Raw genomic sequence first — 6,000 nt, forward strand, 5'->3', positions numbered from 1 at the left:
TGCCAAGAGCGTGAGCAACCTCATGACCTTCGTGAGCAGCTCAACCCGAATCGCGACACTCGCATCATCATCGAAGGGCGCCGCCATGAACGCGATCAAGAAATTGACTACTCAGGAGAAGGTTCCCCGCCTTTTTCAAGACGAGTACGCAAGATGGTTCTACTCGAGAAGTTTAAACTTTCGGGTATCAACAAGTATAACGGCAAGCAGGACCCAATCCAATGGTTGAGGTGCTACTCGCTAGCAGTCCAAGCGGCAGGAGAAAACGATGATACCAAAGTCATCTACTTCCCTATCATCATGGAGGCAGGGCCACTCACTTGGCTCGAGTCTCTAGAAAGGAACTCCATTGATACGTGCAGTCAACTGAAGACGGTGTTCCAAACAACTTCGTGGGGGCAATGCAACGTCCTGGCAATAGGATTGACCTATCGCAAATTAAACAACAACAAGGCAAAACCCTACGAAGTTACTTACGCCGTTTCTTTGACAAGAAGGTGACTGTCGTGGACATCACGGAGAAGGATGCTATAGAGTGAGGGATATGGGTAGCCCATGAGTCCCCACCGACCAGGATACTGGCCGGACCTGACAAGTGGGCCCGCCCAACCAGGGCTCGCAGGCTGAGGACATGAAGTTACTTGGAGTACACGTTAAGGCAACTAAACAGTCCAAATCTGCTCGGATATCGTAGGACGCGTTTTGTAGTCCGACTCAGATTGCTTTCCATGTAAATACCGAGTAGATTAGATTCAAACCGACTTGTAATCCTTGGTCGTCAGCCTATATAAGACGACCTAGGGCACCCGCCGAGGACGACCCATCTCATATGAAGCAATACAATCCACGCATACAGGGCGTAGGATATCACTCTCTGGAGGTCCGAACCTGTCTAAAACCCTCATGTCCCTCTCGTGTTCTTGCAATCACCTTCGAGTTCTTGGTTTCGCAATCGCCCTCACCTACAAATCAACCACTTGGGTAACCTCCTGTTGGACTGCCGTACTTATAAATCCAACATAGAGTGCTTCCAGAACGGCCCCTATGACCGCCGGATGTTCCAAGATTTTAGTAGAAGACGCCCAGAGGATATCAAGTCTCTCAAGACCATGATCCAATCCTAGGCAGATGAAGAAGACCAAGAGATCAAGCAGTTCGAATCTAGTCGTAACCGAGGCCAAAACAACAACAACCAGAGTAACGGTCAAAATAACGGCAAGAATCGCATCGATCGCCCCAACGACAACCGAAGCAACTACTCAGGTGCCAAACTCCATGATGCAAGTCTTCGCAGCCTCCAAAAAATTGTATCCGATAGAACTCGAAATCTTAGAGAAGAAGTTGGGGGCAACCAAGGTCAAACCGGCAGGAAAGGTTGATCTCAAAGCTATAGACCTTGAGACCGGCGACAGCTCCAAGACAACCCTGATTGGCTCAGGGCTGGACCCTAAATAGGAATACACGCTTGTCAGCTTTCTCCGGACCAACCAAGACATTTTTGCTTGAAAGCTATCTGATATGTCAGGGGTGCCCAGGAAGTTGATCGAGCACTCACTGAATGTGGATCCCAAAGCTACGCCCAAGCGACAATGACTACGCCAGTTCACCCAAGACAGAAGTCAAACTATAAAAAAAGAGTTGGTCAAACTACTCGCGGCTGGCTTCATAAAAGAAGTCCTTCATCTAGAGTGATTGGCTAACCCCGTCTTAGTGCGGAAGAAAAACAACAATGAGTGGAGGATGTGTGTCGACTACACGGACCTCAACAAGCACTGCCCAAAGAATCCCTTCGGGCTTCCTAGGATTGATCAAGTCATCAACTCGATAGTAGGGTGCGCTCTACTCTGTTTCCTCGACTGCTATTCGAGGTATCACCAGATAGCACTCAAGGAAGAAGACCAGATCAAGACCACGTTCATCACCCCGTACGGAGCTTTCTACTACACTACAATGCCCTTCGGGTTGAAGAACGCAGGCGCCACATCCTCCTCCTAGACGGAATCACTTTCTCTATCAGATACGATGGAGGCATCGTGTTTTGTAAGGGAAATGAGCTAGGATCGAGTAGAAGAAAAAGAAACTGAAGGTAGGATCTATAGTTGGCCATATGGCCCGTGGCACGTGCGCCGGCCTACGGCACGGGATTTTGGTCCAGTCCAGGCAGGCACTGCATGGCGGCCGTCGTGCCCGTGCTGGCCCAGCCTATACCATGAGCCGTGCCTGGGCTCCTTTCTCAACCCGCGTGCTGGCCCGGCCCATACCACGGGTCGTGCCTGGGCTACTCTCTCAACCCGGGTGCTGGCCCGGCCCGGCACGACCCATTTGGCCCATCAGAATTCAAAGGTTGGCCCAGCCTGTTAAGGCCCGCTCGGCCCGCCTCCATGGCTATATAAATATCGTCCGGCTCCCTCGCTCCCTTGCCCCCAAACCCTACCCACATTCCGCCGCCTCCCCCACTCCCTCGCCCCTCCACCTCCCTCTGTCTCCTCACCTCCGCCTCCCTCTATCTCCTCAACTCCGCTCCTCGCCTCCTCCCCTCGCAGATCCGACGCCTCCCTTGCCCGCCGCCGGCTCGCATCGCCCCTTCCGCTTCCCTCATCGACTCCTCCCATCGGCCCTTGCTGATCCACCGCTTCCCTTGCCCACTGTCGTATCGCCTCTCGACCTCTCTCGTCGACTCCACTCCTCCCTCGCAGATCCGCCACCTCCCTAGCTCCCTCGTCGACTTCGCTCCTCCCCTCGCAGATTCGCCGCCTCCCTAGCTTCCTCATCGACTCTGCTCCTCTCCTTGCAGACCCGTTGCCTCCCTGGCTCCCTTGTTGACTCCACTCCTCTCCTCGCAAATCCGCCGCCTCATCCCTCTCGGTGAGTCGGTGTGCACGAGGAAGAGGTAAGCCAAACTCCGGTGCTTCTCTGCTTCCCCTCTACCATGCTCCGGTGCTTCTCTGGTGGGTGGATAGACAACATCAATAGAGACTCTGGTGCTCCGGGTGCGCTCGAGGATGAGGTAAGCAATCTCCAGTGCTTCTCTGCTTCTCCTCTACGGTGCTCTGGTGCTTCTCTGCTTCTCCTCTACCGTGCTGACATGCTTCTTTGCTTCTCCTCTATTGTGCTGACGTGCTTCTTTGCTTCTCTGTGTCACTCTCTCTATAGGCCTTCGATGCCCACCCATTGAGGAGCTGGGGAGTCGACGTGGAAGACTATCCAACCTGCTACAACGAGGAGTTGAGGTTGATGGGGAAGATCGGAGATGATGAGTCTGACTTGGAGGCAGATCGGCGTGAGCTGCTCAACATCCCTGTTCCCGATGTCGATGATCAGCCCGGTGGTGGAGATCTGCCACCGCCTGCTGGTGGTGCTGGAGGTGAGATGGGGACGGGGACGGAGAGTACAGGTAGCAAGAGGAGTCATTCTTGCACCTCTAAGGTATGGGACGACTTCGAGCCACTATACAAGGTAAAGAATAACAAGAGGGTAGGAACTGGTGCTAGGTGCCTCCATTGCAAGAAACTCTATTATGGTATTTCCTCTAGTGGTCCTAGACACTTGCATAGGCACCTTCCAAGGTGCCCACTCTTGCGAGGAGCTACACGTATGGCTCAGTCCCAACTCAAGTACAATCCTGATGGCTCTCTCCATCTCTGGGAGTACAATGCTGATGTTGCTCATATCCAGTTGTATAGGTTGATTGCTAGACTAGATCTTCCTTTATGCTTTGGTGAGTCTGATGCATTTGAGGAGTATATTCAGGTTGCTCATAATCCTAGATTTACTTAATTGATGTTTCTCATAATGCTGATAATATTGCTGAGTGTATTACTTCTATTATTTCTGATTATGGTTTAACTGATAAGATCTTTTCTTTTACGTTGGATAATGCATCGGCAAACACTGCAGCCATTGGTAAGTTCAGTCCTTCACTGTCTGGTTATATTGGAAAACTATTTTTGCATCAGCGTTGTGCTTGTCACATTATTAATCTTATTGTTAAGGCTGGCCTTGATGTTTTCAAGCCTATGCTTAGTGCATTTAGAACTGCAATTTCATTCTTAAATTCTTCTAACCAACGTATTTTTGATACAAGTCCTATTGCATTGTTGTTGGTGTCCGCCCTCGTAAGTTTGCTTTGGACATGGATGTGAGATGGAATTCAACTTATCTCATGCTCAAGCATCTAATACCCATAAGAACACATTTTCTGTGTTTATAACCACTCAGCACCCTTTGGTTGAAAGCCAGCCACTCCTCACAGAAACACACTGGTATGTTGCTGAAAAGATTTTGTTATTTCTTGAACAGTTCTATGATTCTAATGTTTTTTTTGTCTGGTGTTTATTATCCTACTACTCCATTAGTATTGCATCATGTTCTTGAGATAGCTGGACATCTTAGTACCTATGAGTATGATGATGATCTCAAAAATGTTGTTGCACCCATGAAGTCTATGTACTTAGATTATTGGTGTGATATACCTATGCGTTATTCCATTGTATTTATACTAGATCCTAGAGTTAAGATGACAAGTTTTAGCAGTGTTCTTCAGCTATTGTCTCAGCTCAATGGAAATGATAATTCTTGTTACTTAACTGATGTAAGGGCTGAATTGTCTACAATCTTTTCCAAGTATGATGCTAAGTTTGGTTCTATGAGGTTGCGGAGGGCCACACAGCCAGGGCCTACAGGTAAGAAAAAGACCGCTTGGGGTAAGATTTTTGGTAGCCAGGGTACTTCATCTGGTTATGGTGCTGCTAGCCTTGGTAATGGCTTGGGTTCTGATTCTGCATCCTCCTCCCTATTTAGGAGAACATCTGCAAGTGTTTTGTTGTAGGCTACTAGTACTGGTGCCTCTCTTGCTGCTGCATCTGAACTGTATGCCTACCTAGATGTAGCTGTGGCGGAACACCTCGGATTAGCTCAACTAAAGCACGGCAAGTCGCTTAACACGCGATCCTCATGCCTTAATCGAGTTAACTCGATGTGCCATCGGATTTCATCCGATTTAACCACTTTTCAGGACCGAGTTAGTGTTGGAGGTATGCCCTAGAGGCAATCATAGAGATGATGATATTCCATTTGTATCCATGATTTGTATATTGTGTTCATTGAATATCCATTAAAGGCTACTTGAATTGATTTGTAATTATGTGAATTGTATGTGAAACTCTTTACTTGTATGGTTATTCTAAAGTTGTCCCTAGTCGGAGTTCATGTGAGGACACACATGAATATTAGACTAGCACATGTATTAGTTGATGTCTATGTTTCACAAGTCATGAACATGGAGATGTTGAACTAATAATGTGGACACATGTGGAGACATGTGTTAGGACTGACCCAACACAAGAAGTAGTTCTCTCTTTAAACAACATATACGCTTTGTCCTTAGACCTGAGATTGTCGCATGTATTCTAGATGTGGATCGACCTACTTAGGGGCTATCAAACGCTACGCCGTAACAGGGTAGTTATAAAGGTAGCTTTCGGGTTTGTCAAGAAGCATGCCATGAGACATGGTCAATCAAGATGGGATTTGCCCCTCTCTGATTGAGAGTGATATCTCTGGGCCCCTCGAGTGATCGGATCCGAAAATGCATGGCCATGCTACGTACGGTTAAGGGTTAACCTACAAAGGGATTCCGAATCACAGGATCGAGAAAGAGCGGTCGACTTGAAAGCTAGACCAAATATCGTGAGGCAAAGGGAATAGCATGTATATTATGTTGTGATGGTTCGTCTGATATGATCTTCGTATGCGTATAGGAGTTGGCACGTCTTGCTAGAGGCCGCTACCGACTATTGGGCCGAGTAGGAGTACTCGGGCCATGTCTATACGTATCCGAACCCATAGGGTCACACACTTAAGGGGCTGGAAGCCCAATTCGGATCTGATCCGAGTTGGATTAGGTTTAGGAGTACTAATGGGCCTCGGATCCAGAGGCCCATCAGGAACCTCTATAAATAAAGGGGTGGGGGCGCCCTAGGGTTTACACCTTTTTGGCTG

The sequence above is a fragment of the Setaria viridis genome, chromosome 4, assembly GCF_005286985.2.
Source record: "Setaria viridis chromosome 4, Setaria_viridis_v4.0, whole genome shotgun sequence".
Taxonomy (NCBI): domain Eukaryota; kingdom Viridiplantae; phylum Streptophyta; class Magnoliopsida; order Poales; family Poaceae; genus Setaria; species Setaria viridis.